At 39.6% G+C, this 23,747-nt stretch overlaps 1 protein-coding gene across 4 annotated transcripts in view; it reads right to left on the bottom strand.

Annotated features, from left to right (window-relative positions):
- The window catches only part of ZNF512 (zinc finger protein 512), a 58,375-nt gene that overhangs the window by 33,088 nt on the left and 1,540 nt on the right, over positions 1-23,747 (bottom strand). The window lies entirely within an intron of this gene.

Genomic DNA, 23,747 nt, shown 5'->3' with positions numbered 1-23,747 from the left:
GCAAGACAGGCCTGGCAATCTACTTCTGTAAAGATTACAGCCAAGAGAACCCTATGGAGCAGCTCTACTCTGTAACAGATGGAGCCACCAAGAGTCAAACGAACTTGATGGCAACAGCTTTCTTTGTCTGTTTTAGGCATTTACCAAAAGAAATAAAAACAATTTGTCCACACAAAGACTTGTACATGAATGTTCAGAGCAGCTTTACTTGTAATAGCCAAAAAATGAAAATAACTCAAATGTCCATCAAAAGATGAATGACTAAACAAATTATGGTATATCCCTGAGTAGGGATGTGTGGTACGGTGGATCACTTTTGTGTGGCCTTTCTAGCCATGGTCTTCTAACTCTCACTCAAGTGACTCGCAGGACTATGTGATAGGGTTATTGTGGCCCACCAAGACTGGTTAGTTTTGCCATCCTGTCGGACTTGAAATGAGCCATCCCAAAGGCAGAAAAGAGAATCCCACCACCACCATGGAAGAACAGCCAGGAGCCAGCACATCCTTTCGACCCAGGATTCCTGCGCTGAGAAGCTCCTGGAAGCGGGAGATCATAAAAGAGCACAAGCTACAACCCTGAAGACGCTGAGAAAGAGAGGCAGCAGAGACCCAGCAGCAGGAGATGGCACAGTGGGCTTCCCAGCCCATGGAGAGAGAAAGCTGAGTGCCTCTGGGCAGAGGCCTAGCACCAGGGGGAGGCGTCCCTGCGAGCACGGCTGGAAAGAGGCTGTCCTGCTGGAAGAACTGTATCCTTGAGTGTTCCTGAGCCTGAATTGTAACCTATTCTTCCCTAATGAACCCCATAATCATGAGTATGGTTTGTGAGTTCTGTGTGGCCACTGCAATGAATTATCAAAACCAGCAGAGAAGCAGAGTGTGGTGGGAGGGGCAGTTGGTGTCAGAATTAGTAAAGATGGCAGACAGAGGAGGCATGTCTAACTTCCACCTCATAGGAATCAGCCTTGGGCCACTGATCTTGATTCTCCTTCACCCTTGAGAAGCTAAAGGAGGTCAGATACCACACCAGCGCCACCTTCACAAGGGAATTCTACTCAGCAACAAAAAGGAACATACTATTGATAAATGCAACCTCAAAATTACTCTGAGTGAAAGAAATGAGTCAGGAAAGAGAACATACTGTATGATTTCATTTACATAAAATCCTAGAAACATGCAAATGACTAGACAGTGACAGAAAACAGGTCAATGGTACCTGAGGACAGGAGTGGAGAGAGGAATGGATTGCAATGGGATACAAAAGAACTCCTGGGGAAGTTGAAAATGTTATCTCAATGGTTTCACAACTGCATACATATGCCAAAACCAATCATATGGTATACTATAAACAGGTGCAGTCTGTTGTACTTCAATCACATCTCATTAAAAGTATAAAAAAAAATTATTTTTCAAATGGGAATCAGCAGACCCCTAGGGTCGAAACCCACCATACCAAACAATGGGAACAATTTCTATCAGAAAGCCTTGATAGTACCTACAGGCCGTTAAGAGTCAAGTTCCACATGATTCTTCTCCTAGAAGCCTGGCCTCAAAAGGATTTCTGTACTATAAATGTAAGACTCAGATATTCCCACACCTCCTCTCACGAATAAGCATAAGCATAGTTAAAAATCAATAGTTCATATGATCAGCATGATTAACATCTTTGGGATTAAGTTAACATCATCTCCGCTGGTTAGGGAATCCCTTCCTCCAGGTCTGTCTTTTATTTTTAAATAACTCAACAAAAACAATACTCAAGTATTCTATCTACCTATCACCTCAGGGTAGTTAATTACTTGTTAAAAACCACATTAATCTCAAAGCTTCCTTTCCATAAACATCGCAAGAGTGTCATAATTGAACTTTATCCTGTATAATCGCTGTTGTGGCACCAACTTTCAGTATCAGCTTCTGATAACAAAGATCAAAAGATTAGCTTGTTGGGATGCAGACCCCAAATTCTCTTAAGACCAGACTTAATGGTCTGACTGAGATTGGAAGGACCCCGGTGGTCATGGCCCCCAGACCTTCTGTTGCCCCAGGACAGGAACCATTCCCAAAGCCAACTCTTCAGACATGGATTGGACTGCACAATGGGTTGGAGAGGGATGCTGGTGAGGAGTGAGCTTCTTGGATCAGGTGGACACTTGAGACTATGTTCGCATCTCCTGCCTGGAGGAGAGATGAGAGAGTGGAGGGGGTTAGAAGCTGGCGAAATGGACACGAAAAGAGAGAGTGGAGGGAGAGAGTGGGCTGTCTCATTAGGGGGAAAGTAATTGGGAGTGTGTAGCAAGGTGTATATGGGTTTTTATGTGAGAGACTGACTTGATTTGTAAACTTTCACTTAAAGCACAATAAAAATTATTTAAAAAAAAAAAAAAGATTAGCTTGTTTTCAGTTCCTTTCTTATCTACCAAGAATTTTTAGGAGCTCTTAATTCATCTTCTAGTTACAAATACTTAGATTTCATTACAAAATCTTTTGCAGACTCCTTGTATTTTACCTAATCCTTAAATGCTGGTGTTTTCCATGGTTTCATCCTCTACTCTCTTCTAGTCTCACATCTCACCACTGGTTCTCAAACTTCACAATATCCTAGGAAGCTAGTTAAAAATAAAACAAATTTCCAGAAATGCACTACCTACCTATACTAACACCAACTGAGGCAGAAAATTTGAACAGATCTGTAACAAAAGAATAAATTGAAGGTCATTAAACTCCCCCCACCAAAAAAAAAGTCCCTGCCCAGATGGCTTCACTGGAGAATTTTATCAAACATTCAGAAAGGAGCTGACACCAATTCTACTCAAACTATTCCAGAAAATAGAAAAGGAAGGGATACGTAACACTTCCAAATTCATTCTATGAACACAGCATAACCCTGATACCAAAGCCAGGAAAAGACACCACTAAAAAAAAGAAAATTACAGACCAATATCCCTCATGAATGCAGACACAAAAATTCTCAACAAAATTCTAGCCAACAGAATTCAACAGCTTATCAAAAAATAATACATCATTACCAAGTGGGATCTGTATTAGGTATATCAGGTTCAACTTAGAAAATCAATAAATGTAATCCACCACATAAATAAAATAAAGGAAGGGAATCACATGATCATCTCAACTGATAAAGATGAGGCATTTGATAAAATTCAACACCCTTTCCTGACAAAAACGATAGGCAAAATAGCTATAGAAGGGAAATCCCTCAACATAATTAAAGATACATATTTGAAACCAACAGCCAACATTATTCTCAAGGGAGAGAGGTTGAAAGTATTCCCCTTGAGAATGGGGATCAAACAAGAATGCCATTTATCACCACTCTTATTCAATATTGTACTGAAGTCCTAGCAAGAGCAATAAGGCAAGAAAGGGAAATAAAGGGCATCCAAATTGGTACGGAAGAAGTAAAATTATCTCTATTCACAGATGACATGATCCTACCCAAAACCAAAACCAAACCCACTGCCGTCGAGTCGATTCCGACTCATAGCGACCCTACACGACACAGTAGAACTGCCCCACAGAGTTTCCAAGGAGAGCCTGGCAGATTCAAACTGCCAAACTCTTGGTTAGCAGCTGTAGCACTTAACCACTACGCCACCACGGTTTCCTAACATGAAAATCCCAGAGATTCTACAAGTTACTGGAACTAATAGAAGGATTCAGCAAAGTGGCAAGGTACAAGATCAACATACAAAAATCAGTTGGATTCCTCTATACTAGAGAACTCTAAAAAGGAATTAAGGGAAACAATAACATTTACAATAGAGACGTAAAAGACATACAGGGAAACTACAAAACACTACTGCAAGAAACACAAAGAGAGCACACAATGGAAAAACATACCATGTTCTTAGACAGGAAGACTTAACATTGTGAAAACATCAATACTACCCAAAGCAATCTAAAGCTACAATAGACACAATCCTGGTCCAAATTCCAGCAACATTCTTTAACAAAACAGAAAAACTAATCTCCAACTCTTTCTGGAAAGAAAATAAAAAATCAAAACCACTGACGTCAAGTTGATTCCAACTCATAGCAACCCTACAGGACAGAGTAGAACTGCCACATAGAGCTACCAAGGAGGGCCTGGCGGATTTGAACTGCCGACTTCTTGGTTAGCAGCCATAGCACTTAACCACTACGCCACCAGGGTTTCTTGAAAGAAAAGAGGCCCCGGATAAATAAAGCATTATTGAAGAAGAACAAAGTAGAAGAACTCACGCTTCACGATCTCAAAACCTACAATATACCCTCAGTAGTCAAAACAGCTTGGTATTGGTACAACGATAGATATACAGACCAATGGAACAGAATTGAGAACCCAGAAGTAAATCCATCCACCTATGGACAGCTAATCTTCAACAAAGGGTAGAAATCCATTAAATGGGAAAGAGACAGTCTCTTTAACAAACAGTACTGGCAAAGCTGGATATCCATTTGCAGAAAAATGAAACAGGATCTGTCTCAGACGAGGTTCTCCAGAGAAGCGAAACCAGTAAAGTGCATAAACAGATATATATAGAGAGATTTATATCAAAGAAATGGCTCACACAATTGTAGAGGTTGGAACCATGGATGTCCATGGGTTGAACAGAGGCTTCTTCTGATTCATGTAGCTATAGGAGCTGGCAAAACCCAAAACTGGCAGGTCATAGAGCAGGGCTCTTGCTCACAGGCTGCAAAGATCATCAAATCCCAAGATCAGCAGGTAAAATTGCCGATAAGCTGCTAGTTGAAGTTCCAAGAACTGGAGGTCAGTGACTTCCAGCCAACATGGTGCCACAGAAGCACCACGCCGTCCCTCCACAGCTAAGACCCAAAAAACTAAGTAAAACAGAGACAAACATTCCTGGGACCCGAAGTATCAAATGAAGAGAGAAAGAACTCTGCCAAGTCTGGGGTCTTAAATGCTAGCAATCAGCCATCTAAGATGCATCAATTAGTCTCAACCCACCTGGAGCAGAGAATAAAGAACGTCAAAGACATATGGTAAAGATGAGCTCAAGAGACAGAAAGGGCCACATAAACCAGAGACTGCATCAGCCTGAGACCTGAAGAACTAGATGGTGCCCGGCTACAGCCGATCACTGCCCTGACAGGGAACACAACAGAGAATCCCTGATAGAGAACACTGGGATGCAGATCTTAAATTCTCGTAAAAAGAACAGGCGTAATGGTCTAAGATTAGAGGGACCCTGGAGGTCATGGTCCACAGACCCTCTGTTAGTCCAGGATTGGAACCATCCCCAAAGACAACTCTCCCGACAGGGATTGGACTAGACTATAAGATAGATAACGATACTGGTGGGGAGTGAGCTTCCTGGCTCAAGTAGACACAAGACTATGCAGGTGATTCCTGTCTGGAGGCGAAATGAGAAGAGGGGGAAAGGAGCTGGTTGAATGGACATGGGGAATACAGGATGGAAAGGAGGAATTGCTGTCTCAGTAGGAGGAGAGTAGCTAGGAGTACATAGCACGGTGTGTATAACTTTGTATGAGAGACTGACATGATTTGTAAACTTTCACTTAAAGCACAATAAATAAAATTTAAAAAAGAACTCAGCCAAACACCGAATGGAGTCAGAAAACGAGAGAGGACAGAGAGAGAGGACAGATATGTGCAGAGATTCCTTATCAGCTAATGCAGTAGGGATTCACCATCCCGGACTCCTGTCGGAGACTGGCTCACAGGGAGCACGGGAAAGCTGCTTCAAGGAGCTCCCAGTGGAGACAGAACACTGGGTAACCAGCAATACATGCTTTCCCACCCCTCAATCTTCTCCCTGCTGCTCTACCTTAGAGCTTCTTGGCTGGCTGTGGTGCTCGGCTGGCCGGGAAGTACAGTGCTCGTGTCACTTGGATTCGCCCCACCCACATCGCAGATCGGCAGACAGGGAATATGAGAAAGCAGCCTCGCTTCATACAGAGCACCTAGTAACGAGCAATATACGCTTTCCTAACCCCCATCCTTTTTCCCCTCTGCTTCCTCTGCTTCCTGCCAGCCGCAGTCTCTTGGCCAGGAGGCAACTGCTTCCACCCTGGGCCTTGTGGATCTGCCCCGCCCACACTGGCCAGGTCCCTGAGCTGCTGCTGTCTCTTTTGGTTTCTTCTGTGCCTCCCAACCCTTCCCCTCCTTTCTCTTGAATACCTGGCTCCATGTGCCATCTTTCCTTCTTATTGAAAGGCTGTGAAGCCCCCCTCGAATGGGGAACCACTCCCCTAGCCCACGACGCCACACTGGTGGAGTCCCTGGGAATTTTTTTTTTTTTTTTGCTTGTTTTGTTTTGTTTGTTTTCTCTTATAGCAATTGGGAGCCCCTTCTAACCGGGCTACACTGCATGACTTAGGAGCCACTACTCCAATCTGCACAGCCATGTAGGCGCAATCCCTGGGGGCATTTCTTTTTTTTTTCTTCTTTTTCCCTTTCTGTTTTTTCACATTTCTCAGTTCTCATCTATCTTTACTTACCTTCTTTTCCTGTCTCCTGAATACCTGGTGCTATGTGACATCTATACCCCCTCTGCCCAAGCTATACTACGCAGCCTGGCAGACTTCCCCGGTCTTTGAGGCTGCACCAGTGGGACCCCTGGGGGCTTTTTTCTTTTTTTCCAAATTTTTTCCAAATTTTTATCTAGTTCTTTTTTTTTCTTTCATTTTTGCTTTTCTCCATTTCTCAGTTTTTCACCTCTCCACTCCAACAGCAAACTCCCTTTGCACTCTTTTTTTTTCCTTTGTTTATTTCTGGCTCCTGTTTCTCTCTTCTCTTTCCCATACCCATATTAGCTCCATACATCACAACCTCCCCCCTCTATCCTGCCTACCTGCACCGTGCACTGAATGTCACACTTCCAAGCAGCACAGACACAGCCTACTGGAACCTGCCCAGCACTGATTCCTGGCCCATCCTGTCGGCCACATTATGTGCCACAAACAATCCATCCAGCCCTTCCCCTTCAACTGGACCTGCCCTGTTGCACCACAGCTGAGTGACTGGCCCCGCCCATTGGACAAGGAGGTGAAAGTACCACGACTACAGATGAGTAAACAACAAAGAACACACAGCCCACCTGCCGAGCCATAACCAAATAAAATTAAAAAGCAGGATGAAACAAATAAATCTATAATCAAGAAATGAAGAAAACAACTACTGAATGTCCCGAAGACAGCAGACAATAACAAAACATATTAAAAAACTGGACAGGATGGTTCCAGTAAATGTCCAAAATAAACACCAGATGACTTTCCAGTAGAGGAAAAGGCACTACAACTACCCGACAGGGAATTCAAATCTCTAATATTCAGAGCTATCCAAGAGTTAAACCAAAAAGCAGACAAAAATGAGGAAAAAATAGACAAATTGATAGAAAAGGCAGACAAATTCATGGAATATACAGACAAAAAAATTGAAGAATTTAAGAAAATAATACAGGAACAAAATGCCAAAATAAATTCATAACTAGAAATCATACAAAAACAACAATTAGAAATCCAAAATATAAACAACAAGATTTCAGAAATGGACAGTGTCCCAGAAAGGCTGAGGAGCAGGTTTGAAATGATGGAAGACAGGATCAGTGAAATTGAAGACAAACACTTGGATACAACTCCGTTTGAGGAAAAATCAGAAAAAAAAGAAAGAAAAATGAGGAACCCTGAGAATTATGTGGGATACAATCAAAAGCAAAAATTTACAAGTGATCCAAGTTCCAAAACAGGGAGAGAACATGAAAAACAGAGAGAGGATCACTGAGGAACTGCTGAGAAAGAAAACTTCCCTGATATTATGAATGATGAAAAGCTGACCATCCAAGAACCTCAATGAACCCTATATAGGATAGACCCTAAAAGAAAAACACCAAGGCATATCATAATCACACTCGTTAAAACCAAAGACAAAGAAAAAATCCTGAGAGCAGCTCAAGAAAAATAAAGTCATATACAGAGGAGAAACAATAAGACCCAGAACTGGAAGTTAGACCAACAGAAGCCAGCTGCAGGATCTAGAGGGAGCAGAAGCCCATGAGCCTCGCCAGAATATCCACTTATATTCAGTGCAGGCCGCACACTCAAAGAAACTCACTTTCAACTGACTGGCTACTCACAGTGGATCCCACCATAAAGGTGATCACATAATATAAAATCTCATCACAGAAGTGATCACAACATCATACAACTGCCAAACCACTGAGAATGATGGCCCAACCAAGCTGACATACAACCTTAACCATGACAGTATCCATACTGAACACCACACACAAAAACTAACTCAAAATGGATCAAAATGTAAAACCTAAAACCATAAAGTTTATGTAAGAAAAAATAGGGAAAAGGCCTGGGGCCCTAATTTACGGCACAAATAGACTATAAAACATAATCAAAAATGCACACACAGCAGGAAGATCAACTAGATCACTGGGACCTCCTAAAAATTAAATGCTTATGCTCATCAAAAAACTTCTCCAAAGGAGTAAAAAGAGAACTTACATATCAGGAAAAACTTTCTGCCAATGACATATCCAACAAGAGTCTAATCTCTAAAATTCATAGAAAATTTCAACATACCTCAACAACAAAAAAACAAACAATCCAATTAAAAAATGGTCTAGGACATGAGCAGACACTTCACTAAAGGAGACACTCAGGCAGCTAACACATGAAGAGATGCTCATAATCATTAGCCATTAGAGAGATGCAAATCAAAACCACTACAATGAGATAGCATCTCATCCCAGCAATAATGGCACTCATCAAACAAACAGAAAACAACAAATGCTGGCAATGTTTTGAGGAGACTGGAACTCTTATACACTGCTGGTGGGAGTGTAAAATGGTACAACTACTATGGAAGATGATATGGTACCTCCTTAGAAAGCTAGAAACAGAAATACCACACAATCCAGCAATCTCATTCCTAAGAATACATCCTAGGTGTAAGAACTGCCATGTTCATTGCAGCATTACTTACAATAGCAAAAAGATGGAAACAATCTAAGTGCCCATCAACAGATGAATGGATAAGCAAATTGTAGTGCATACACACAATGGAATACTATGCAACAATTAAGAACAACGATGAATCTGAAATATCTCACAACATGGATGAGTCTGGAGGGCAGTATGCTGAGTGAAGTAAGTGAATCACAAAAGGACAAATATTGCATGAGACCACTATTGTAAAGGAATAAGAAAAGGTTTACACAGAAAAAGAAACATTCTTTGATGGGTAGTAGGAATGTAACGGGAAGGGAGGGCAAATTACTAACTAGATAATGAAAAAAAAAACCAAACTCGTTGCCGTCGAGTAGAATCCAACTCATAGCACCCCTACAGGACAGAGTAGAATTGCTCCATAGAGTCTCTAAGGAGAGTGTGGTGGATTCAAACTGCCAACCTTTTGGTCAGCAGCCGTAGTACTTAACCACTAAGCCACCAGGATTTCCTAAATAAACAATAGACACATGTTAATTTTGGTGAAGGGAAAGGCAATACACTCCATGGGGGAAGTCAGCATAACATGACTAAGGCAAAGGAGGACACTGAAAGGTACACAAGAATGAAGAGCAACTACAGAAAATACTACAGCATACACTTCCTGCAACAACGGTAATAACGTAATTTACAAGGCGATACACAGGTAGATATGTATGCTAAATAGATGTGGGAGGTCACACAGGAGTACACACCTCTGTGCATATAGTTATGGGTATTTCTACATATATATTTATATGTGCTTCAGGTGTATTTATATATATAATAGAGCACATAAGGGGCACAGCTATAGAAACTTCTTGGAGATAACGAAACACCTCACGGGATTGAGATACTGGGATTGAAGGCTAAGGACCATAGTTTTGGGGGACATCTAGGTCAATTGGCATAAAATGTTTATGAAGACAATGTTTTACATCCTACTGTGGCAAGTAGCATCTGGAGTCTTAAAAGCTTGCAAGCAGCCATCAAAGATCCAACTACTGGTTTCTTCTTATCTGTGGCAAAGGAAAGTGAAGAAAACCAAAGGTTCAAGGAAGCAATCAGTCCAAAGGACTAAACTAGACCGAGACCAGAAGAACTAGATGGTGTCCGTCTACCACTACCGACTGCTCTAACCAGGAATATAGTAGAAGGCCCAGTTAGAATAGAAGAAAAATGTAGAAAAAAATACAAATTCATTAAAAAAAGGCCAGATTTGCTGGTCTGATAAAAAGACCAAAGGAATCACCCTAAGACACCTGTCTTGGTTATCTAGTACTGCAATAACAGAAATACCACAAGTGGATGGCTTTAACAAAGAGAAACTTATTCTCTCACAGTATAAGAAGCTAGAAGTCTGAATTCAGGGTGCCAGCTCCAGGTGATGGCTTTCTCTCTCTGTCGGTTCTGGGGAAGGTCATTGTCATCAATCTCTCCCTGGTCTACGGGCTTCTCAGCACAGGAACTTGGGTCCAAAGGACGTACTCTGCTCCCAGCATTGCTTTCTTTGTGGTACGAGGTCCCCGCCTCTCTGATTGCTTCTCTCTTTTACATCTCAAAAGAGATTGATTTAAGACACAATCTAATCTTGTAGATTGAGTCCTGCCTCATTAACTGCCACTAATCCCACCTCATTAACATCACAGAGACAGGATTTACAACACATAGGAAAATAACATCAGGTGACAAAAAGGTAGACAATCACACAATACTGGGAATCATGGCCTAACCAAACTGATACATACTTTGGGGGGACACAATACAAATCTATAACAACACTCTTCTAATGTGGAACTGAAGCCACTCCCAGAGATCACCCTTCAGCCAAATAAAAAGGCCTATAAAATAAACGACACCCACAAGGAAGGTGTTCCTTAGAACAATCAACTACATGACACCCAAAGGGCAACATCTGCCTAAAAGCAAATGTGACAAGTAAGCAAGGGGTAGGGAAACTGGATGAATGGAAACGGGGAACCCAGGGTGGAAGTGCGTAGAGTGCTGACACATTGCAGGGATTGCGACCAATGGCCCAGAACAACTTCCATATGAATTATTGAATGGGAAACTAATTTAATATGTAAGTTTCACCTAAACCAAAATAAAACGTTAAAAAAAAGTTTTCTTAGTAGCACCGAATGTGGGTGTAAGGAGCACAACTTGACCAAATAAACAATGTTACTATGAAATGCACAAGTGAAAACGATGTTTGTGCTAAAAAATATGACATATACAACTTGGCAACAATACCAACACTAACAAAGAAAGGAATGTATGGTCACATGTATATAGGCATGTATGTGTATGGGTAGGTGCAGGTGTGTTCGTATGTGTGCAAAGACAAAAGTATCCATATGTACATATACGTACAAGTATGCGTGTGCACGCATATATATTCATACAGGACCCAGTTACAGATACTTCTCAGACATAACCAACCACCTCGTGAGACTGGTTCTCTGGGTTTGAAGGTTTACGTAGGCCTTTAGTCTCATGGGACAAACTCAAGCCAATTGCCATAGTATAGTTCACAAAGTTCACAATCTGCATCCTAGTGAGGTGAGTAGCATCTGGGAGCTTTAGAGTGTGCAAGCAGCCATCTAAGATACAACTATTGGTCTCTAGTCGTCAAGAGCAAAAGAGAAAAAGGGAAACCAGCCTCAGAAAAAAAATAGTCTACAGGGCTAATAGCCCACACGAGCCACAGCCTCATCTACCTTTAGATCAGAAAAAATAGATGATGCCCAGCTACCACTACTGACCATTCTGATCAGGGCCACGATAGATGAACCTTGACAGAACAGGTGAAAAACATGGAACAGAACTCAAATTCTTAAAAACTCTAAATTTACTGGACCAGTTGAGACTAGAGGACTCCCTGAGGCTATCGCCCTGAGATACTCTTCATACTCTGAACCAAAACTAAACCCTGAGGTCACATTTTAGCAAAATAACAGATTGGCACACACAATAAAAGACATCCCTCATGAGTACAGTGCTCCATTAAAAAACTATCTATGTGAGACCAAAAGGTCAACAATTACTCTAAAGCAAAGATGAGTAGATAAGGTATCAGGGAAACTAGAGCACTGAAAACGGAACAACCAGAAGGGGATTAAAGAGAAAAGTGACATACTGCAAAAAATGTAACTAATGTCACTAAACAATCTGCGCAAAAACTGTCAAATTTGTGGTGTAGACTTTCACTGAAAAGCCAATAAAATACTATATTAAAAAACAAAATTAAAATATCAGTATCAATACATCTTGGTTAACTATATTTACTTTATTAATTAAAATATTAATATAATAACATGTCTCTACATTTTTAACAATTATCCCTGGGTGAGCCTAAGGTGTACATTGAGAAGCATTGCTTTAACTGCTTTCCATAGATGTCATGAATGCTCTCATTTCATGGATGAAAACATGTTTCCAATTACTTTTTATACTTGATGGTTCTCAATTCCATTATTTCAGACCAGTCTGAGGTCCAAATCCATTTTTATTTGTTCAAAATATTGCTCCTGACTTAGGAATTAAAACTGGAGACATGATTCCCTGCCCTTGAGTATAAAAAATATGACCCAACTGGAGTGACAATGACTCACAAGGACACATCAACGGGGCCCTGAGGTATGAAAACAATAGTTAGGACAATTGCGGAAAATATGTTTTAGGAAACCTTTCACGTAAACAAATACTAGAACACAAAAGACCCATGTATTTTTCACTCTTATCTTTTTCTATTAGCATTTAGTAAATAGTAAGATTTGCTGAACCAATGAAGACCCTTCCGACTGTCATTTCTGAAACTTATGCCAAAAATTATTAAGAAAGACAACTGAAAATGTAGCTGTTGTTGTTGTTAGGTACTGTTAAGTCCTCGAGTCAGTTCTGACTCACAGAAGCCCTATGCACAACAGAATGAAATACTGCCTGGTCCTGCACCATCCTCACAATTGTTGTCATGCCTGAGCCCATTGTTGCAGCCCTGTGTTAATCCTGTGTAGATTTTTTTTTTTTTAGAATCACAGTGACTTAGCAGTTTTTAGCCAATCTGTGAAAAGTTGAAGCTTTTAATGATTTCACCCATTTGTAATGTCTGTGTATACTGATGATTCTGAAACATTCCTCAGACTGAGGAAGGCAAAGATGAGAAGGGAGCAGGGAAACTCTGGCAGCATGCTTGTCTATTTCCCACTTATGCCTCTTGGAATATATGCCAAATAAAATCTTTCTTCTTGCTTTACTATAACTTTGTGGTGATTTTACCCTAGGACAATTAAATGGCGTAGTCAGTGGCAGCAGAATTTTTCTGAAGCCACAAATCCAGCTGACCTCGAGGAGACCTGGACTGTGGAGCAGAAGCCAACAAAGAGAGGTCCTATTTTCTGGACCCCACGCATTCTCACTCCACGACCCTTCAACATCATTAAGTGCTCTCAGAAAACAAGCCTTTGCTTATTCTCTTTTTCAAGTCTTAAGTTTTGTTTTGCATATTGTTTGAAAATCGGTTGTTTTGATTAAGGAGAATCTTTAAGATTTTTGCTTGATCATTTGGTTTAGAGTGAGATTAGTGACTCCTTTGGTGAACTGCAGTTTGGTGTCCAGATCCAGGCATTTGAAACATCAGAAGTAATTCCATTCTCAAAGAGCTCTGGTCACTGTAAGTTGCAAAATTCCTAAATGGGTCGACCAGTAAAAGCCATGGGACTGGCTGTCAGTGCTCATCATGAGGGTTAAAGACTCCTGGGACAGGATAAGTCATCAAGAGGCAGGCTAGAGCAGTAAGCTGCCTGCCACATGCAAATTCTCACGCAATGAAAGTACACCTTGGTCCAAGCAGAACTGTCCACACCCCACAGCTTTCCTTATTAAGATTTCTTCTTGTGTCTCAGAGAAAATGTGGAGAAGAGTGGTCTTTTTTGAAACCTCTTATCCCCTGTCCAAATTTAAAATGGGAAATAACCAAGAGAAATGCAAAATAATGGCCCACCGTCCAGCACACCTGCTGCCTATATGGTAAAGAATTTTGGGCCTAATGACACTCAGTATTTGGAAAAATGGCATGATTTAACAAAAAAGGATTCATTACAATGGCCTAAATGGGGGACTTTTGAATTGGCCTGATTAGTCTTTTTAAGTTGTAAATTAGAAGCAAAGGGAACTAAAATAAAATCAGTTGGAAGTATTCTTCTTATACTCCTGCTGAAATGCCTTTTAGCTGTTTGGGTTTTTCTGCTGATCTGTATTTTTACTTTTGTTTCTTTTCATCTTTTTATGTTCACCTGGATTTCGGTGTACAAACTGGCTTGATGAAGGCTGTTAAAAAGGTTCTCAGAGTCTTTTGAGCCACCCCATTCCATGGCAGAACCTCTGTAGGATTCTCTCTTGCCTCTGAGAAATCGAAAGTAATGCTTCACTTTCAAATTCTAAAAGTTTGTAAATACATGTTTGGGTGGAATCACCAAATCTTGCGAGAAAATAGGTGATGCCAATTCACAGGGGGAGGTGGCAGTTCCTGACCTGTTTTATGAAATTTGCATGGGGGAGGTGGTAGCTCCGGACCGGTTTTATGATAGTTTCTCAATACAGAATTGCAATTTTAAAATCATCAGTAGCTACTTTACTTTCCAATTGGAGGAACTAGTATATTTAAGGTCTAAAATAAGAGACTAGGTCTCTGGCCAGCAGAATGAAGTTCAAAAAGAAGGAAATCAAAATCTTGAACTTTAGAGGTTAACATCTTTGATAAATGAAACCTGGATTTCTCCTCCCCCCCACTGGGACTCATATTTAAAAACACTATATAATAGAATTTGGAATTTCAGTGATCACGTTGGGTAAATGAGTTCAAATTTGCTGTTTTTTGTTTTCTTTCTTTCCTTCTAAGACAGATAGAGTGAACTGTGGCTGAACAAAAGAGCTTTTAAAAGATCGTCTAGAAGTTGGGTAAACAGGAATCACATCCTATCGTGAGACAGACAGGGTTAACTGTACTGGTGAAACAAAAGAGCTTTTAAAAATTCTACCATATAGAAATTGGGTAAACAGGAACCCACCCTGTCAACATGAGATAGTGTCTTTCTTAGTGTCTTTCTAGTCCCCTCCTCCTTTGCAGGCTCCATATGTGCAGAGGAGCAGAGTGTGACTGCTGTTTGACCTTCCTTAGCCCTCTGAAGATAGTGATGTAGCACTATATCCCATACTAAGTGATGCCAAGGGCTGCTGAGAGGACTCCATCTTGAATATCAGCAGGTTCCATCTTAGATTCCAGATACACGCGCAAACTAATTATTATACACCACCATTCTGAGAAGTACCTGCCCCTTGAAAGAAGCCTACTAAATATTCATTACTCTATTGTTTCCACCAAACCCATATAAGCCCTAGCCTTGCTTCCCTTTTTGAATCAGTCTTTGGAGAGGCTTAGATCCCCGCTGACTCCTTTTGCTTGACTCAAGCAAAATAAAGCTTGCTGAAGATAAAGTTTGTCTTTTCCATGTACTCTTACTCAGGAAAGACAAGGAACCTTTGTGTCAGATTGGCAATTGGTACACTTCCACTTTGGGAAAATGAGCTCCCATTTGTGTTCTTTTCTTTCCTCTTCAGGGAACTTTTGTTTGATGCTCAAGTTTTGTCCAAAGATCTAATACTCCTCCATATGAGGCTCTGGAAAGTTAAAGTTTTATGTAGAACTTGTTTCTTCCATTGAATTAAGTCAATCTTAAAAATTGCTAAATACACTTTAAGAAACTAGGTTCCCCGTATCTTTGTTTTGCGTGGTAGTGTATAAGCCTGTTCTTTGAGGTGGCCCTACAAACCAGTGATTTTATGTGGTCTGTCTGTCTCATTTTGTTCTGAGAGTTTGCCTCTGGTCTAGAACGTTGTGTTTGAGTTTCTGTCTTATATCAGGTTGGAGACTATGGATGACAGTAGCTGTTTTTTCTAAGGCTGTCTTAAAACTTCACTTCTTTTCTCATCCAAGAAAAACTGTGTCTTATGATTTGGACTTTTAATACCTACTTTGAAATTTTTTAATATAAATTGATCTATTTGAAAAGTGCACAAAAAAGATGAATCATTTAATTGGTACAACAAAGCCTTAAAAAGAGATAAGTTATTCTAAATTGTTTCTTCAAAAGGCATGCAAGAGATAGGGACTATGTCAATCTTAAAAGCAAAACTTTCTAGGTAACTTAAGCTAGACATTATATGAAATATGTTTTATTTTAAAGAAAAAGGATAATTTTGTCTTAAAATAAAGCCACCAGTTCCAAAGTGAAAAAGGAGGCATAAGACAAGCTTAGAAGGAAAAAAAAAAAAAAGAGCTAACCAAGAACTAATGAGTTCATTTACAAAATTGCTGAAGAGCTTTGGTATTTACTAGGTAGAAAAAAGGCTGTGATAAAGAGAAAGCAAAACTGCTTAACAAGGAAATAACAAAAGGGAAAAATTTTAGTTATCTTTTGTCTTTCAAAATACCTGTCCTGGATTGAATTACATCCCCTCAAAAATGTATCAATTTGGCTGGGCCATGATTCCCAGGACTGTGAGATTTTCCTACATGTTGTAAATCCTGCCTCTATGATGTTAATTGAAACCCTGGTGGTATAGTGGTTAAGTGCTACAGCTGCTAACCAAAAGGTCAGCAGTTCAAATCCACCAGGCGCTCCTTGGAAACTCCATGGCGTGTGGTTCTACACTGTCCTATAAGGTCACTATGAGTCAGAATCTACTGGCAATAGGTTTTTATGATGTTAATAAGGGAGCATGAGCAGCAGTTGTGTTAGTGAGGCAGGATTCAATCTACAAGATTGGACTGTGTCTTGAGGCAATCTCTTGAGAGAAAAGGAGTGAGGAGAGAATCAGGGGGACCTCATACCACCAAGAAAGCAGTGCCAGGAGCAGAGCGTGTCCTTTGGACCTGGGTCCCTGTGCAGAGAAGCCCCTAGTCTGGGGGAAGATTGACGAGAAGGCCAACAGAGACAGAAAGCCTTCTCCTGGAGCTGATGCCCTAAATTTGGACTTTTAGCCTACTTTACTCTGAGAAAATAAATTTCTCTTTGTTAAAGCCATCCACTTGTGGTATTTCTGTTCAGCAACACTAGATGATTAAGACAATACCTAAACCAAACTCTTGAGCCAAAAATAGGAACAGCAGGGCAGGATAAAGCCTCTTCTGCCCCCAGCCTCTGAGGTCACATAGCTCCATGGAAGTTTTGAAAGATGCCTTTCAACTAGGTGGAGACCTTTCTAGACAAAAGAAAATAAGAAAAATGCTGCATTATAGTTACCAGAAATTGGGAGGATCCCAGTCATAAAACAACTGTAAACAAGTTCTCTATTGTACAGGAATTCTAAGAAGCCAAAAGACAGAAATCACACACCTGAAATGGCCTGGGGAAATGTTTTCATGACCCATCCAGAGACTAAAGGTTATATCCACATCAATGAGTCAGTCAGTTTAGCAGACTTTTTGATTTCCAAAGCCAGTCAATAAACATCTTTAAGGGCTAAAGTTATACTGAGGAAAACAGTAAAAACTGAATAAAAACTTGGAATAAACAAATTTTATTTCAGTAGTATTTCTATTTTATGGTATACATTATACCATCTTATATAAATACATTAAAATAATTTCTAAGATCTTTTATGTAACCCACTACATTAAACTGAGTTAATAGAAACTCGTTATAATTTAAGCTTATATACTTTTGCTTTTTATGATACAGAAAAAGGATATTAAAATATATATATAGACACACACATATATATTTGGGGGAGTCTGCTAATGAGTGTGTTCATTTTTGCCATTTAAAGGGATATGCCACAAGAGATATGCAACAAAGGCAATATTTAAGAGGCTTATTAAAAGGAAATTTATTTGATATAGTCAAAAGTTTTACCTGTCTCACTAAAGTTTAATGGTTTCATTTTTGAGAATTTTAGGAGTTTTAATGTTAAATAGCATATAAAACAAACAATTGGGTTTCTCTCCGTTAACAAAATTTTCTTTGATTACTGGACTGAAGGGTTAATTTATTCTTTGTGCGATCTGCTTCGAGGGCAAGGGTTCAAAGTCGCATTAGAATAAATTCCTGAATAGAAATCAAGGTACATGGCTTTGAAAAAGGTTAAAGTTTTTACCTTTAAGATCTTTGGTTAAATGACTCAAGTATTGCTTCTTGGTGACCTATAATATTTAACTCTTGACAACTTTGAAACTTCATGGAAAGCCACACACACACACACACAAAAAAAAAAAAAAAAATTATGGAAAAATGCTAAAAAGGTTTATTTAATGTGTTATAAATTACTGGGAATGTGTCATCCAAAAATGAAGAAAAGTGCCTGATTCTCTTTGAGTTAAAATTTATATGTAAGTATTTCCTTTTATAGTTCCTGCCTAACATTATACAACAAACGTATAATACCAATACCCATTGCCCTGGAGTCAAGTCCGACTCATACTGACCTAATAGGACAGAAAAGAACTACCCCGTAGGGTTTCCAAGGAGTGGCTGGCAGATTCAAACTGCTGACCTTTGGATTAGCAGCCCTAGCTTTTAACCACTGCACCACCAAGGCCCTAAATGCATAATACTATGTCATAACTTTTTTAATTGCTAACTTGGTTGCAACTTTATTTTTTCACCTAGCATCATGAAAGCCAATGGTTTCACTGCAGTATTCAGACAGAGATTTGATAATCTTGGTATAATTTGACTATACGGTATTATGTCTCAAGATGATTATTACATCTGAAGCACTCTGAAATAAGGTTAATCATTATACTTAGAGATGTTTTTGTCCAAAGTTTTTTTTTTTTTTAACTGACTTTATTTGGCTTTGCATTACTTTTGTAATTAATTTCTATCAGGTCTTTCATTTTTAAGGGTATCATTTTCATAAATTAATGATGGCCATATTGTTTTGTTGCCTGCGGATAAGTTACTCTGCTGATTTGCTGAAAACATTTGATCAAAATATATCACCAAAAAGATGGACTATGTTGGACTTGTGAAAAGGACTGTGATTAGACTGAAGCAAGAGTTCCAGAACTCTTACGTAGAAGGAAACCCTGGTGGTGTAGTGGGTGAGAGCTACAGCTGCTAACCAAAAGGTCAGGAGTTCAAATCCACCAGGCACCCCTTGGAAACTCTACGGGGCAGTTCTACTCTCCTACAAGGTCGCTACAAGTTGGAATTACCTCAATGGCAACAGGTTTGGTTTTGGTTTGGTTTATGCAGAAGCTGATGGGTTCACAGGCTACGGCTGATCCAGAATCACATGAAACAGAAATTACCCACACAAGACTGAGTAAACAAAAGGATTACTATGGGTTTTATGTGGGAATATTGCTGATGTTTTAAGATCCTACTTTCTGGATATAAGAAACCATTTTCCTCCTTTCTCCTAAATTATCTAACTAATGGGTTTATATATTTTAACTCTCGAACTAGAAGTTCCTGTTGGTAAATTAGCAAAACTGTAAATATCATAACCAGAGAAGTGTCTGAAGTTCAAGCTATGATGTTACAAAATAGAATATTAGATTTACTGTTAGTCTCCCAAGGAAAAGTTTGTGCCTTAGTTGATAAATGTCGCCAAGTTTATGTTAATATACAATCTGAGGTTTTGCAGAATGTAGCTGCTCCTGAAGCACATGAAAAGCAATTATTGATGCTGCTGATGTTCCTGAAGCACATGAAATGCAATTATTGATGCTGCTGATGTATAAACAAACACCTCATAAGATTTGTTTCCTTGGTTCAAAGGCCTTAGGGTCATGGTTTCATTGGTTATTTCAGACAATTGGTCTAACATTGTTAGTGTTTCTGTTCTACCTACTAGTTTGCTGTGTGGTGCCCGGGATTTTAAAAACCTGATGGTGCCCAACTATTATAATTGAATGTTTCTGATCAAATATTCTATAGCAGGATTATGATCAAAAGGAATGAATGATAAGAGTTGTAATTCTCCTGGAACTCAGATTTCTGGCTTTCCACCACCTTTGTGTGTCCTTTTGAACCCCAAGCTTTGAGAAATAAACTGGTTCCTGAAGCACTTTTGATCCAGATAAACTAGTTAAGACCATTTTGCTCCGGTCTTAACTAGTTTTTTTTCTTTTTTTTTTTGAAGAATTCAGTTTGTTTTGGGACACTGACTCCAAAGTTCAGACCGGGAGCTGTTTAGGGTAAATCAGTAATTATTTTAGTCTTCAAGACAAATTTGTATGAAATACCTGTCTAATGTTTGTAATCAAACTGTCACCCCCTTGCTATGCAGAATAGTACATATCTTGAAGAAACCAGGTTCTCAGACAGCAACCTCACACCTTGATTCAGCCTTCCAGGAAACCAAGCAGTTCCGCCAGTGTGGCCTTGCCCTGCACTTACCTTAATTTAAAATCACATAATCAAGAGTGTTTGAGCAGAAGAAAACATACTTATAATAGCGGCCAGAGAATTTGCATGAAAATTCATGATTGGAAGAAGGGAATATGTGAAGACACCCTGAAACTGAGGCACTCAGCCTAACAAAAAGGGCTGACACAAGGTCTGGCTCAGGCTCCATTTTGTCTTAGACTCTACTTCTGCTTCTGAGAAAGTGACCCATGACTGTTAATAGGTAAACCAGGGAGGGGCAGCTTGCCCTCAGGAAGAACATTTAACATGTTTTAAATAGATTAACCAAAGACCTCCAACAGAAGGGATCTATCCTCTATTATCTTGCTAATCATGTATTCTCTAATGGAACCTGGTTCTCACATGTAAATTTTTCTATACTTTCTATTTCTTCTAGATAAACTTTGTGTGCTCCTTATGGATATATGTTTTTGTGTGGTGGATTCAACTATACTAGTTTAGATGATCCCTTTCCAACTGACAGTGAGTTTACATGGGCAATCTCTTGTTTATATCCCTGGAGAATGCATGGGCAATGCACTTTGGTAACTTTAGGATTACCTTTAGATATTCATAGTAATGATGCTAGTAAGTATTAGAAAGGTAATTTTAAATTGTTACACACTGTAAAACAAGCGTCAGAAAAAAACCCATTGGTCCAACACTCAGGGTGGGGTTGGTCTTTTCTAAGAACTTTAATTTCTTATGGTACAGTTGAATTAGAAAAATCTTTAAAAGAAATTTATCAATCACTACAGGACAAATGGAAACCCTGGTGGCGTGGTGGTTATGAACTACAGATGCTAACCAAAGGTCGGCAGCTCGAATCTATCAGGGACTCCTTGGAAACCCTATGGCGGAAGTTCTACTCTGTCCTACAGGGTCACGATGAGTCAGAATCAACTCAACAGCAATGGGTTTTTGTTTTTTTTTTTTAAATGGGGCAGATAGCAGACAAAGTTGCTAATGGGATAGAAAAACAACAGAGATCTCTGGCCTCATTAGCCAAGGTGGCATTAGGTAACAGAATATCCTTAGTTTTTTTATCGGCCCAAGAAGATGGAGTCTATGCTGTAGCAAATACACCCGTCTCATTTGATAAATAACATAGGAAAAGTAGAACAAGATATACACAGAATTAGACAGCAAGCTACTTGGTTACACACTACAACACCCCTACAAACACCAGATTTATTTTGTTGGTTACCATCAGGAATTACGTACATGGGCTAGATCACTATTTCAAGAACAGTAATATTCTTAGTCTGCATCCTGATAGTATTAGGCTTAATAAAACTTCTATTATCTAATACACTTAAAAGACAAAACAAAGGCTTGAGCTAACATATTGATGTACATTGATTTTGCCTATCTCTGCATTGTGATTGATAACAACATCACTGTTACTTAAGATTCTAGTGAAGAACCAGATGGTATCCAGTGGAAAACCAGCACCAGGAGTTTAAAGAGCCTGCCATGGCCACTTTCTAGGAGCCAGAATAAGTCTAAGTTTTGATCATCCACGTGTTATCTCCAATCTCCGATCACAAGGAGGGAGTGACTTGGAAGTGAAAATTGGAGCCATGATTCCCTGTCCTTGAGTATAAAGAATGTGGCCCAACTGAAGTGACAAGGACACATCAATTGGGTCCTGAGGTATAAAAACAATAGTTAGGACAATCTTGAAAAACATCTTTTTTAGGAAATCTTTCACATAAATGAATATTTAGAACACAAAAGACTCACATATTTTCTACTCTTATCTTTCTCTATCAGCATTTAGTAAACAGTAAGATTTGTTGGACCAATGAAGACCCTTCTGACTGTCATTACTGAAACTTGTGCCAATGATTATTAAGAAAGACAATTCAAAATGGTCATTTAGCAGTTTTTAGCATACCTGTGAAAAGGTGGAGCCCTGGTGGCATAGTGGTTAAGACCTTGGCTGCTAACCAAAAGCTCTGCAGTTCAAAGTCACCGGTTGCTCCTTGGGAACCCTATGGGGTAGTTCTACTCTGTCCTATAGGGTCCTATGAGTCAAAATCAACTCAACAGCAACAGGTTTGGTTTGTGTGTCTCTCTGTCTCTCTGTGTGTGTGTGTGTGTGTGTGGAAAAAGTGATGCTTTTAATGATTTTACCCATTTGTAAAGTCCATATACACTGATGACTGTAACATTCCTTCGACTTGGGCAGACATAGCTCTGGCAGCATGCCTGTCCATTCCCTTCTTTTGCCTCTTGGAACATATGCTTAATAAAATCTTTTTATTGCTTTACTATAATTTTGTGGTGATTTTACCCTAGGACACCCCTCATCCAGAAATTCCTAATTCAGTGAATGATACCAATGTCTATCCATTGACTGCCAAAGCTGGAAGCCCAGAGACATCTTTTCTTCCTCTCTCTTGCTCATCTCTCATCTCTAGTCGTCACAACCTATCATTCCCTATATACTGCTACCACCATAGGCCACACCTTCATTTCTCCTAGGTTACTGAAAATTGCCTCTGAACTAGTTTCCCAGCACCCGTTTAAAATGCTGCCACAGTGGCCTTCCTAAGATCAGTATCTGACCGTGTCATTCCCTTATTTAAAACTCTTCCAGGATAAAATCCAAACACCTTGGAACACTATAAAAGGCCCTTCATGATCTAGACCCTGCTAACCTCTTCAACTTACTTCCCAGCAATTCACTCATTCTTCATGCTAGTAGTATAGAACTATTTGGCATTCTATTAACTTCTTTTACCTGTGCACATTCTGCTTCCCTCTTCAGAAAAAACTCTTCTCCTTTTAGCTAACTGCATTATTCCTCAACTTTGAACTCTCTGCTGAGGAGTGACCCACTCTGGTAAAAACCCTTCCCCTTCCTCAAAGACTATATTAAGTTCCCATTTTAAAATATTTACATATTACACTGTACTGTGTCACTCTATTCATCTACCTCCCCTTTTAGACTATTATTTGCTTTTCATCTCTGAACTAACTTACTACACAGCCAGCACATAGCAGATATTCTTTAAATGTTGTCTGAATGATGAATCCCTTCTAAAGATAGTTGCTAGTTAACAAGTATCTTTCTTTTGTATTAACCATAGAAAAGCTTAGCACATTCAGTATACAAAATAATAAACCAGTCTAGGAGCCAAGTGGATTGAAAATACAAGGATTTCTTACAGTCATTTTTTATCAGTCCTTCCCATGTTCATCAAGGTCTTCATGGGCATTGATGTCTGAAGAAATAGTGCTATCACTGAGTTATATGTCCCATTTTTATTATAGTTTGTACTTTTTCTCTTGCAAGCTAGGTTTTTCTCCCCCACACTTGATTTAGACCTACACTGTC

Source organism: Loxodonta africana, chromosome 12 (genome assembly GCF_030014295.1).
Source record: "Loxodonta africana isolate mLoxAfr1 chromosome 12, mLoxAfr1.hap2, whole genome shotgun sequence".
NCBI lineage: Eukaryota > Metazoa > Chordata > Mammalia > Proboscidea > Elephantidae > Loxodonta > Loxodonta africana.
The sequence above is the reverse complement of the archived record's forward strand: the minus strand, read 5'-3'. Positions and strand labels throughout refer to the sequence as shown.